At 45.2% G+C, this 13273-nt stretch overlaps 1 protein-coding gene across 2 annotated transcripts in view; it reads left to right on the top strand.

The window, feature by feature from the left end:
- The window catches only part of LOC139584312 (prickle-like protein 1), a 94963-nt gene that overhangs the window by 52401 nt on the left and 29289 nt on the right, over positions 1 to 13273 (top strand). The window contains exon 1 of one of the 2 annotated variants that reach the window (XM_071416009.1): positions 3139 to 3637. The exons of the other annotated variant lie outside the window; for it this stretch is intronic. The gene's annotated coding sequence lies outside the window, so the exon portion shown is untranslated. Of the gene's footprint in view, positions 1 to 3138; positions 3638 to 13273 lie in introns of those variants that run through there. 2 annotated transcript variants of the gene reach the window in all.

The raw sequence follows: 13273 nt of genomic DNA, 5'->3' as shown, positions 1-13273 counted from the left end.
CAACAGTTACAATAGTTCAACAGTTACAACAGTTACAACAGTTACAACAGTTACAACAGTTCAACAGTTACAACAGTTACAACAGTTTAACAGTTCAACAGTTACAACAGTTACAACAGTTCAACAGTTACAACAGTTACAACAGTTTAACAGTTCAACAGTTCAACAGTTACAACAGTTACAACAGTTACAACAGTTCAACAGTTCAACAGTTACAACAGTTACAACAGTTACAATAGTTACAATAGTTCAACAGTTACAACAGTTACAACAGTTTAACAGTTCAACAGTTACAACAGTTCAACAGTTACAACAGTTACAACAGTTACAACAGTTACAATAGTTCAACAGTTACAACAGTTACAACAGTTTAACAGTTCAACAGTTACAACAGTTCAACAGTTACAATAGTTCAACAGTTACAACAGTTACAACAGTTTAACAGTTCAACAGTTACAACAGTTCAACAGTTACAACAGTTACAACAGTTACAACAGTTCAACAGTTACAACAGTTACAACAGTTTAACAGTTCAACAGTTACAACAGTTCAACAGTTACAACAGTTACAACAGTTACAACAGTTACAACAGTTACAACAGTTCAACAGTTACAACAGTTCAACAGTTACAACAGTTCAACAGTTACAACAGTTACAACAGTTCAACAGTTACAACAGTTCAACAGTTACAACAGTTCAACAGTTACAACAGTTCAACAGTTACAACAGTTCAACAGTTACAACAGTTCAACAGTTCAACAGTTCAACAGTTCAACAGTTACAACAGTTCAACAGTTCAACAGTTACAACAGTTCAACAGTTACAACAGTTCAACAGTTACAACAGTTCAACAGTTCAACAGTTCAACAGTTCAACAGTTCAACAGTTACAATAGTTCAACAGTTACAACAGTTCAACAGTTACAATAGTTCAACAGTTACAACAGTTACAACAGTTCAACAGTTACAACTGAACAACAGTTAAAACAGTTACAACATTTCACTTTACAGTGAAATGCTTACTTACAAGCCCTTAACCAACAATGCAGTTTAGAAAAAATAAGTGCTAAGAAAGTATTTACTAATTAACTGAAGTAAAAAATAAATGAAAAAGAAAGAAAGAAGAAAATAGAAAAATAACAAGTAATTAAAGAGCAACGATAGAATAACAGTAATGAGGCTATATACAGGGGGTACCGGTACAGAGTCAATGTGCGAGTGCACAGGATAGTCGAGGTAATATGTACATGTAGGTGGAGGTAAAGTGACTATCTATAGATAATAACCAGAGAGGGGAGGGTTCAATGTAAATAGTCCGGGTAGCCATTTGGTTAGCTGTTCAGGAGTCTTATGGCTTGGGGGTAGAAGCTGTTAAGAAGCCTTTTATGTAAAACGCCCCTGTGGATTGAACCCGGTGTTACATTATTCTGTCTGTGTGGTGGGGTCTTGCTGACATCATTGTTGACTGGGACAATAGCAGCAGGTAGTCGTTCAGTATCTAGGGAAAGGGGAGAGAGAAATACCTAGTCAGTTGTACAACTAAAATGTGTCTTCCGCATTTAACCCAGCCCCTCTGAATCAGAGGTTCGGGGGGCTGCCATAATCGACATCCACGGCGCCCGGGGTACAGTGGGTTAACTGTCTTGCTCAGGGGCAGAACAACAGATTTTTACCTTGTCAGTTCGTGGACTCAATCCAGCAACCTTTCGTTTACTGGCCCAACGCTCTAACAACTAGGCTACTAGTTTAGGGGACAGGGAGAAGTGGTCAATGGGAATGTGATGGAAAACTGAGGCTGCATGTGACATCCATGTGACATCTAAATTGCATATTTACAAAACTACTCTCAGTAACAATTAAGCATGACTCACATTATATCACGTCAGACACTACAAGACATTTGAGGTTAAGATGAAACAAAACCCGGGAAAAACACTGACCACTTTTCTCAGTTGCTGTGACGGTTTCATAGTGAAAGGAGAGATAGGAATGTCATGTGAGAGCCATTGGACCTGTGGGCTTGGTTTGACCACCATCAGTCTGGTGGTAACCCAAGCTGTGGCATCGGTCGCTGGTGTGATGTGGTGTGATGTGCTCGTCAGGGAAAGGGGTCTTGTGGGGAAAGCTCACTGGTGGTTCTCATTTGATGTGTGTTTGAAGTGCGAGAGGAGGCTCACCAAAGGGCAGAGACACCCTGAGCCTGGCTCTGCCCCTGAGTGTCTGGGTTGAGGTTTGGCAGGGGATAGGGGTTGGGGTGAGAGGGGTTGGGGAGGTGGGGGAGCACACTGCCCACAAAATGAGGTGGAAACTGAGCTTTACTTCCTAACCTCCTGCCAAATGTATGACTGTATTAGAGTCACATATTTCCCTCAGATTACACAGACCCACAAAGAATTCGAAAATAAACCACATTTTACTAAACTCCTTTATCTATTGGGTGAAATACCACAATGTGCCATCACAGCAGCACGATTTGTGACCTGTTGCCACAACAAAAGGACAACCAGTGAAGAACAAACACCATTGTAAATACAACCTATAAATACAACCTATTTATGTTTATTTATTTTCCCTTTAGTACTTTAACTATTTGCACTATCACTATCATTGCAACACTGTATATTGACATAATATGACATTTGAAATGTCTTTATTCTTTTGGAATATTTGTGAGTGTAATGTTTACTGTTCATTTTGTATTGTTTATTTCCCTTTTCTTTATTATCTATTTCACTTGCTTTGGCAATGTAAGCATATGTTTCCCATGCCAATAAAGCCCCGTAAATTGAATTGAATTGAGTGACTGAGTGAGTAGTAGTGGGAATGCCATCTGGCTGAACTGCCCGCCTCCACACATATAGTCACACACCCTCAAACAGTCGCTTCACACACACACACACACACACACACACACACACACACACACACACACACACACACACACACACACACACACACACACACACACACACACACACACACACACACACACACACACACACACACAGAAACACATCTCTGGTTCTACTGTCTTTGCTTTGATGTGTGCTGTGGCTGTGCTGACCTCTCTGGGAGGGAAGGCTGTGCTGACCGCTCTCTGGGAGGAAAGGCTGTGCTGACCGCTTCGGGAGGGAAGGCTGTGTGCAGGGCAGAGGAGGGGGAGCCAGGCAGCTGTGAGCCTGTGACTGTCCTGGATTCAGTAGAGCTACAGAAAGAGAGAAGGAGGCTCCCGTCCTGGATTCAGTAGAGCTACAGAAAGAGAGAAGGAGGCTCCTGTCCTCGATTCAGTAGAGCTACAGAAAGAGAGAAGGAGGCTCCCGTCCTGGATTCAGTAGAGCTCCAGAAAGAGAGAAGGAGGCTCCCGTCCTGGATTCAGTAGAGCTACAGAAAGAGAGAAGGAGGCTGAGTCCGCAGAGAGAGAAACTGAAAGAGGAGAGGTTGCTGTCCTGGATTTTTTTTTAGCTGCAATAGAGGGAGATTGAAAGAGGAGGGGCTGAGCCAAGAGCCATGTAGCCCAGAGCCAGTGGAGAATAACAGACAGGACTGAGTCTTGATAAATGTAGCCCAGAGCCAGTGGAGAATAACAGACAGGCCTGAGTCTTGATAAAAGCCTGCTTAGGAGAGCTTTCTGCACAAAGGTAAGACCACTGGGGCCTCTGCCAAAGGAAGTTGATAGGAGTGGATAAGAAAAAATAGCTAACCTAGTTGTACCTGTACAGCCTAAAAAATACATTTGACATTTGAAATGGGATATTTTGCCTTAAATGTCTCAGCCTTAGCAGTGATTTATAGGTTTAAACTGGATTTAAAGAGTGATTTTAAGACTGTTTTATTGGTAAGATGGTTGCATGTATTTATTTTTTACTCAGTCTTCCTTTTTAGGATTTTTTTTTTGAATATGCATACATTCTACTGTAAGTGGGATACTAGTATGGGCATTGGTCATTGAAAGTGTGTCTGAGCCATTGGGTCTAATGCTATCTGAACAGGATCAGTAGTGTGTTTGATGTTCAGCGAGCTGTGTGACAGCAGCATGTGTGTTGGGGACCGGGTGCAGGCCAGGCGGACACGTGCAGGTGGTCCCTCTCACAGCGCAGGGTAGGTAGGCTTAGAGGTTCCCTCTCTCATACCCATTTGGTCTTGAAATAACACTCCCCTGGGATGGCGGGAGACACAAGGCTTAGCTAGCACTACTTTGAGTTGACATGGGATAGACAGGGCTGTGAGAAACTATTCTTTTAAAGTTGATGTCAATGGTATTTGCGTGGTATTTTCAACATTACTAGTTCAGCTCATTGTTTCGGTACATTGAATAGTTGGATCATTTAGGTATTGGATAACGATTTTCTATTTAACACAGTTGATTCGAATGATTTACAATCTTAAATACTTGTCAGTTTTGAGAATGATTTATGTGCAGGTCAGTGTTTCTTTAAGTTCCAGTGATCTTACAAGGGGCTGGTTTTATGAAGTGCCAGCAGGTGACTCAGTCCTAATCTGAGTAAATGTGTTTTAGGATTGTTTCAAGTTCCAAGTTGTATTTGTCGTACGGTGAAACGCACGGTATACGTTGTCCAACGAAATGCTTACTTGCTTGTTTATTGGATTTAAAATAATCTGTTCCGCTCGATCTTGACTAGAGAAACATCTTGTTTGACGTGCAGAGAAAAACAGACTTGTCTCCATATGAACTGGAGAACCTGAGCCTTTTGAACTGCACATCTTGTTTTCTCTCCAAGTAGACCTTGTGTACAACCCAAATGACACCCTGTTCCCTATAAAGTGCACTACTTTTGACCAGAACCCTATGGGGCCCTGGTCAAAGTAGTGCACTATATAGGGAACGGACTCACTCTGGTTAGAGTCTAGGGAAGCGTCCCAAATGACACCCTGTTCCCTATAAAGTGCACTACTTTTGACCAGAACCCTATGGGGCCCTGGTCAAAGTAGTGCACTATATAGGGAATAGGGTGTCATTTGGGACGCTACCCTAGACTCTAACCAGAGTGAGTCTGTGAGTGAGACTGTGCCAAATCAAACATGTACAGTCCAGACATGCTGACAGAGAACCGTGTGTTGGGGCTGTGGGCTTGTCCATCATTCGTCTCCTTGAGGATGTGAGACAGTAATTCAGACCAGCAGCTGGTTATTTTCCCGATTCTTTTAACAAGGGTTGTTCATCTACTGTACTAGATGGATTTACTGTGTACATCTACACTATATTTGGAGGACATCTTTCAATCAATGAGTTGAGATGAGAAATACAATACAAAAAATGTAATTGAACTGCGAAGTATGACTCCTGGTTTATTTAGTCTTGTGGGACTGTGTCATTATCCTTCAATAAATCTGCCGAGAACGTGAAGCAGATGTCAGGACACTTGTGGTATCCCATCTATATGTTGGCTGTATGGCAGCACAGATCCTGTTGTTTCCCTCATTCCATGACTGAAGTGTCCTCTACATTGTAATTCATTGCGCATTTAGCATTTCCATAGGAGTCAATAGTCAGTGGTTACCCCAGCATGGTTTATCTCTATCCATACCCATCCATACCCCCCAGACTCCACCAACCCACTACCCTGTCCCCCTCTCCCTGCTCTGTGGGGAGATACCCTACCACCCACTCCCCGCCCGGCTGGGGGTACAAGGTCTCTGTGGGGAGATCAGATATGCATCTGAGGCTTCCAAGGTAAAGCCATGTTAACAAGCACCTTTACAAAAGGCTGTTAAACATTCAAGACTGCAGGGGTCCGGGCCGCATCGGCCGGAGGGAGGGGAACACAGGAACTAGCTTACTGTGAGCTAACATTGTAAGAGCTAACTTTTCAACTCTTGAGCTTTGAGAGTTTGTCAGAGAGTTTGTGTGTGTGCTGGGTAAGATGGTTTGGTAGTCAGTCAGTAGGTTGAGGAAATTAAATCACTGACATCTGAGGTGAGAATTAGCATACTTGCAGATGAGGTTCAGGGAAAGGCATTGAGCTATTGTCTCTGATGGGTAATAAATGTGTGTTTTATTTAACTAGGAAAGTTAGTTAAAAACAATTTCTTATTTTACAATGACGGCCTACCCCGACCAAACGCGGACGATGCTGTGCCAATTGTGCGCCGCCCTATGGGACTCCCAATCACGGCCGGTTGTGATACAGCCCGGGATCGAACCAGGGTCTGTAGTGACGCCTCTAGCACTGAGATGCAGTGCCTTAGACCACTGCGCCACTCGGGAGCTATGGTCTCTGATGGGTAGCCAGTGAAGTCTGATCTGGCTGTATCTCAGACTTGACATTCTTCTGAGGCAGGTTCTGAAGGGGAGGAAGAAGCTTCTTATCTGATGTAAAAGCAAACATCTTTCGCTCTCTATCTTCTCTCTCGCCCCCCTCTCTTTCTCCCTCTCTATCTATCTTCTCTCTCGCCCCCCTCTTTCTCCCTATATCTTCTCTCTCTCCCCTCTCTATCTTCTCTCTCGCCCCCCTCTCTTTCTCCCTCTCTATCTATCTTCTCTCTCGCCCCCCTCTTTCTCCCTATATCTTCTCTCTCTCCCCTCTCTATCTTCTCTCTCGCCCCCCTCTCTTTCTCCCTCTCTATCTATCTTCTCTCTCGCCCCCCTCTTTCTCCCTATATCTTCTCTCTCTCCCCTCTCTATCTTCTCTCTCGCCCCCCTCTCTTTCTCCCTCTCTATCTATCTTCTCTCTCGCCCCCCTCTTTCTCCCTATATCTTCTCTCTCTCCCCTCTCTATCTTCTCTCTCGCCCCCCTCTCTTTCTCCCTCTCTATCTATCTTCTCTCTCGCCCCCCTCTTTCTCCCTATATCTTCTCTCTCTCCCCTCTCTATCTTCTCTCTCGCCCCCCTCTCTTTCTCCCTCTCTATCTATCTTCTCTCTCGCCCCCCTCTTTCTCCCTATATCTTCTCTCTCTCCCCTCTCTATCTTCTCTCTCGCCCCCCTCTCTTTCTCCCTCTCTATCTATCTTCTCTCTCGCCCCCCTCTTTCTCCCTATATCTTCTCTCTCTCCCCTCTCTATCTTCTCCCTCTCCCCCCCCACTTTCTCCCTCTCTCTCTCCCCCTCTCTTTCTCCCTCTCTCTCCCCTCTCTTTATCTTCTCTCTCTCTGCCCCCTCTCTTTCTCTCTAATGAATGTCATATGTATCCCCCTCTGTGACATAGCATGGCCCATGCTGCTAAAGTCATGTTCTCTCTCTACTTTACTCTGGCTGAACTTTCTCTATAGCCTTAATCTACCCTGAGATACACAACCCACTACACTCTATATACAGTAGTTAACCTTAATCTACCCTGAGATACACAACCCACTACACTCCATATACAGTAGTTAACCTTAATCTACCCTGAGATGTACAACCCACTACACTCTATATACAGTAGTTAACCTTAATCTACCCTGAGATACACAACCCACTACACTCTATATACAGTAGTTAACCTTAATCTACCCTGAGATACACAACCCACTACACTCTATATACAGTAGTTAACCTTAATCTACCCTGAGATGTACAACCCACTACTCTCTATATACAGTAGTTAACCTCAATGCAAATAGTCCTGGTAGCCATTTGATTACCTGTTCAGGAGTCTTATGGCTTGGGGGTAAAAACTGTTGAGAAGCCTTTTTGTCCTAGACTTGGCACTCCGGTACCGCTTACCATGCGGTAGTAGAGAGAACAGTCTATGACTGGGGTGGCTAGGGTCTTTGACAATTTTTAGGACCTTCCTCTGACACCACCTGGTGTAGAGGTCCTGGATGGCAGGCAGCTTAGCCCCAGTGATGTACCGAGCAATTGCAGTAGCAGGCAGTGATGCAACCAGTCAGGATGCTCTCGATGTTGCAGCTGTAGAACTTTTTGAGGATCTCAGGACCCATGCCAAATCTTTTTAGTTTCCTGAGGGGGAATAGGCTTTGTTGTGCCCTCTTCACGACTGTCTTGGTGTGTTTGGACCATTCTAGTTTGTTGTTGACGAGGACACCAAGGAACTTGAAGCTCTCAACCTGCTCCACTACAGCCCCGTCGATGAGGATGGGGGCGTATCCGGTCCTCCTTTTCCTGTAGTCCACAATCATCTCCTTAGTCTTGGGTATGTTGAGGGGTTGTTATTCAGAATAGGTTGTTATTCTGGCACCACCCGGCCAGGTCTCTGACCTCCTCCCTATAGGCTGTCTCGTCGTTGTCGGTGATCAGGCCTACCACTGTTGTGTCATCTGCAAACTTAATGATGGTGTTGGAGTCATGCCTGGCCATGCAGTCGTGGGTGAACAGGGAGTACAGGAGGGGACTGAGCACGCACCCCTGGGGGGCTCCAGTGATGAGGATCAGCGTGGCAGATGTGTTGCCACCTACCCTCACCACCTAGGGGCGTCCCTTCAGGAAGTCCAGGATCCAGTTGCAGAGGGAGGTGTTTAGTCCCAGGATCCTTAGCTTAGTGATGAGCTTTGAGGGCACGATGGTGTTGAACGCTGAGCTGTAGTCAATGAATAGGATTCTCACATAGGTGTTCCTTTTGTCCAGGTGGGAAAGGGCAGTGTGGAGTGCAATAGAGATTGCATCATCTGTGGATCTGTTTGGGCGGTATGCAAATTGGAGTGGGTCTAGGGTTTCTGGGATAATGGTGTTGATGTGAGCCATTACCAGCCTTTCAAAGCACTTCATGGCTACGGACGTGAGTGCTACGGGTCTGTAGTCATTTAGGCAGGTTTCCTTTGTGTTCTTGGGCACAGGGACTATGGTGGTCTGCTTGAAACATGTTGGTATTACAGACTCAATCAGGGACATGTTGAAAATGTCAGTGAAGACACCTGCCAGTTGGTGAGCACATGCCCGGAGCACACGTCCTGGTAATCCGTCTGGCCCAGCAGCCTTGTGAATGTTGACCTGTTTAAAGGTCTTACTCATGTCGGCTACAGAGAGCGTGATCACACAGTCGTCCGGAACAGCTGATGCTCTCATGCATGCCTCAGTGTTGCTTGCCTGGAAGCGGGCATAGAAGTGATTTTACTCGTCTGGTAGGCTTGTGTCACTGGGCAGCTCGCGGCTGTGCTTCCCTTTGTAGTCTGTAATAGTTTGCAAGCCCTGCCACATAAGACGAGCGTCGGAGCCGGTGTAGTATGATTCAATCTTAGCCCTGTATTGATGCTTTGCCTGTTTGATGGTTCGTCGCAGGGCATAGCAGGATTTCTTGTAAGCTTCCGGGTTAGAGTCCCGCACCTTGAAAGCGGCAGCTCTGCCCTTTAGCTCTGTGAGAATGTTGCCTGTAATCCATGTCTTCTGGTTGGAGTATGTACGTACAGTAACTGTGGGGACGACATCCTCGAGGCACTTATTGATGAAGCCAATGACAGATTTTTTTTTACATTTATTTCACCTTTATTTGTGTACTGTGGTGGTGTGGTGTACTCCTCAATGCCATTGGAAGAATCCCGGAACATGTTCCAGTCTGTGATAGCAAAACAGTCCTGTAGTTTAGCATCTGCTTCATCTGACCACTTTTTTATAGACCGAGTCACTGGTGCTTCCTGCTTTAATTTTTGCTTGTAAGCAGGAATCAGGAGGATAGAGTTGTGGTCGGATTTACCAAATGGAGGGCGAGGGAGAGCTTTGGGTTAGGGTTAGAAGTTAGGGTTAGGTTTAGTACTATGGTCAGGTTTAGGGTTAGGTTTAGTACTAGGGTCAGGTTTAGGGTTTAGTACTAGGGTCAGGTTTAGGGTTAGGTTTAGTACTAGGATCAGGTTTAGGGTTAGGTTTAGTACTAGGGTCAGGTTTAGGGTTAGGTTTAGTACTAGGGTCAGGTTTAGGGTTAGAAGTTAGGGTTAGGTTTAGTACTAGGGTCAGGTTTAGGGTTTAGTACTAGGGTCAGGTTTAGGGTTAGGTTTAGTACTAGGATCAGGTTTAGGGTTAGGTTTAGTACTAGGGTCAGGTTTAGGGTTAGGTTTAGTACTAGGGTCAGGTTTAGGGTTAGAAGTTAGGGTTAGGTTTAGTACTAGGGTCAGGTTTAGGGTTAGGTTTAGTACTAGGGTCAGGTTTAGGGTTAGAAGTTAGGGTTAGGTTTAGTACTAGGGTCAGGTTTAGGGTTAGGTTTAGTACTAGGGTCAGGTTTAGGGTTAGGTTTAGTACTAGGGTCAGGTTTAGGGTTAGGGAAAATAGGATTTGAATAGGAATCAATTGTGTCCCCCCACAAGGTTAGTTGAACAAATTGGTGTGTGTGTGTGTGTGTGTACTGTATGTGTTAGTGTGTGTGTGTGTGTGTGTGTGTGTGTGTAATTGTGTGTTGTAGGCATGTGGACTGTGCTGCCCTACGGGTGTTTGTGTGTGTTGCTGTCGAGGTCGAGGCCAGGCATGCAGACCGTGCTTCTCCTGCTGCTATCTCACAGAGACTCATTACTAAACGAGAACAGGATGCAGAGCATACAGCTGACACTTAAACAGTTTGGCCTCTGTCAGTGGAGGGGTGTGTGCGTACCTGTCTGCTTGCATATCTGTCTGTGTTCTGACCCTCTACTATAACAGTGTACTGGTCCTCTACTATAACAGTGTTCTGGTCCTCTACTATCACAGTGTTCTAGTCCACTACTATCACAGTGTTCTGGTCCACTACTATCACAGTGTTCTGGTCCACTACTATAACAGTGTTCTGGTCCTCTACTATCACAGTGTTCTGGTCCTCTACTATCACAGTGTTCTGGTCCTCTACTATCACAGTGTTCTGGTCCTCTACTATCACAGTGTTCTGGTCCTCTACTATCACAGTGTTCTGGTCCTCTACTATCACAGTGTTCTAGTCCTCTACTATCACAGTGTTCTGGTCCTCTACTATCACAGTGTTCTGGTCCTCTACTATCACAGTGTTCTGGTCCTCTACTATCACAGTGTTCTGGTCCTCTACTATCACAGTGTTCTGGTCCTCTACTATCACATTGTTCTGGTCCTCTACTATCACAGTGTCCTAGTCCTCTACTATCACAGTGTCCTGGTCCACTACTATCACAGTGTTCTGGTCCACTACTATCACAGTGTTCTGGTCCTCTACTATCACAGTGTTCTAGTCCTCTACTATCACAGTGTTCTGGTCCTCTACTATCACAGTGTTCTGGTCCTCTACTATCACAGTGTTCTGGTCCTCTACTATCACAGTGTTCTGGTCCTCTACTATCACAGTGTTCTGGTCCTCTACTATCACAGTGTTCTGGTCCTCTACTATCACAGTGTCCTAGTCCTCTACTATCACAGTGTCCTGGTCCACTACTATCACAGTGTTCTGGTCCACTACTATCACAGTGTTCTGGTCCTCTACTATCACAGTGTTCTGGTCCTCTACTATCACAGTGTTCTGGTCCTCTACTATAACAGTGTTCTGGTCCTCTACTATCACAGTGTTCTAGTCCTCTACTATCACAGTGTTCTGGTCCACTACTATCATAGTGTTCTGGTCCTCTACTATCGCAGTGTTCTGACCTTCTACTATCACAGTGGTCTGACCCTCTACTATCACAGTGTTCTGGTCCTCTACTATCACAGTGTTCTAGTCCACTACTATCACAGTGTTCTGGTCCTCTACTATCACAGTGTTCTGGTCCTCTACTATCACAGTGTTCTGGTCCACTACTATCACAGTGTTCTGGTCCTCTACTATCACAGTGTTCTGGTCCACTACTATCACAGTGTTCTGGTCCTCTACTATCACAGTGTTCTGGTCCTCTACTATCACAGTGTTCTGGTCCACTACTATCACAGTGTTCTGGTCCTCTACTATCACAGTGTTCTGGTCCTCTACTATCACAGTGTTCTGGTCCTCTACTATCACAGTGTTCTGGTCCACTACTATAACAGTGTTCTGGTCCTCTACTATCACAGTGTTCTGGTCCACTACTATCACAGTGTTCTGGTCCTCTACTATCACAGTGTTCTGGTCCTCTACTATCACAGTGTTCTGGTCCTCTACTATCACAGTGTTCTGGTCCACTACTATCACAGTGTTCTGGTCCTCTACTATCACAGTGTTCTGGTCCTCTACTATCACAGTGTTCTGACCCTCTACTATCACCGTGTTCTGGTCCTCTACTATCACAGTGTTCTGGTCCTCTACTATCACAGTGTTCTGGTCCACTACTATCACAGTGTTCTGGTCCTCTACTATCACAGTGTTCTGGTCCTCTACTATCACAGTGTTCTGGTCCTCTACTATCACAGTGTTCTGGTCTTCTACTATCACAGTGTTCTGACCCTCTACTATCACAGTGTTCTGGTCCTCTACTATCACAGTGTTCTGGTCCTCTACTATCACAGTGTTCTGGTCCACTACTATCACAGTGTTCTGGTCCTCTACTATCACAGTGTTCTGGTCCTCTACTATCACAGTGTTCTGGTCCACTACTATCACAGTGTTCTGGTCCACTACTATAACAGTGTTCTGGTCCTCTACTATCACAGTGTTCTGGTCCTCTACTATCACAGTGTTCTAGTCCTCTACTATCACAGTGTTCTGACCCTCTACTATCACAGTGTTCTGGTCCTCTACTATCACAGTGTTCTGGTCCACTACTATCACATTGTTCTGGTCCTCTACTATCACAGTGTTCTGGTCCTCTACTATCACAGTGTTCTTTCTGGTCTACTGTCACGCCTGACTTCTTCAAAGGCACCAGTCTCAGCTGTATTCCCACCAGCTCCCCTAGCCCCGTGTGCCCTGCCCAGCCACGGGGGGGTGGAAGCTGGGGTACGAGGGGGGTGGAGAGGGTGCGCTGACCACTGGCTGGGCTCCATTGAAGTCTCACAGTCAGAGCTGTAGAGCTGTGGCCTTTTCTTTTGAGAAATGACCACAAATGCCCATTATTTTCCCCATGCCTTTTTGTCCTACAAGGCCGTTCAGCGTGGCTGGTACAGCTCAGAGTAGCATTCAGATGGTATGTTACTTCAGACAGGTTGGACAAAACAATAAACAATACAAAAACGACCGTGAAGCTTAAGGGCTATAGTGCCACAAACAAAGACAACTACCCACAACGAAAGGAGGGAAAAAGGTCTACCTAAGTATGGTTCCCAATCAGAGACAACGATAGACAGCTGTCCCTGATTGAGAACCATACCCGGCCAAAACATTCAAACACAAAATCATAGAAAACAAAACATAAAATGCCCACCCCAAATCACACCCTGAGCAAACCAAATAGAGACATAAAAAGGCTCTCTAAGGTCAGGGCGTGACAGGTGTGTAGGTGAGGGTGTGCGTGTGTGTGTATGCGTGGGGTGAATCAGTCTTTGATTTAT

The sequence above is a fragment of the Salvelinus alpinus genome, chromosome 9 (genome assembly GCF_045679555.1).
Source record: "Salvelinus alpinus chromosome 9, SLU_Salpinus.1, whole genome shotgun sequence".
NCBI lineage: Eukaryota > Metazoa > Chordata > Actinopteri > Salmoniformes > Salmonidae > Salvelinus > Salvelinus alpinus.
This window is presented reverse-complemented; position numbering and strand designations above follow the sequence as displayed.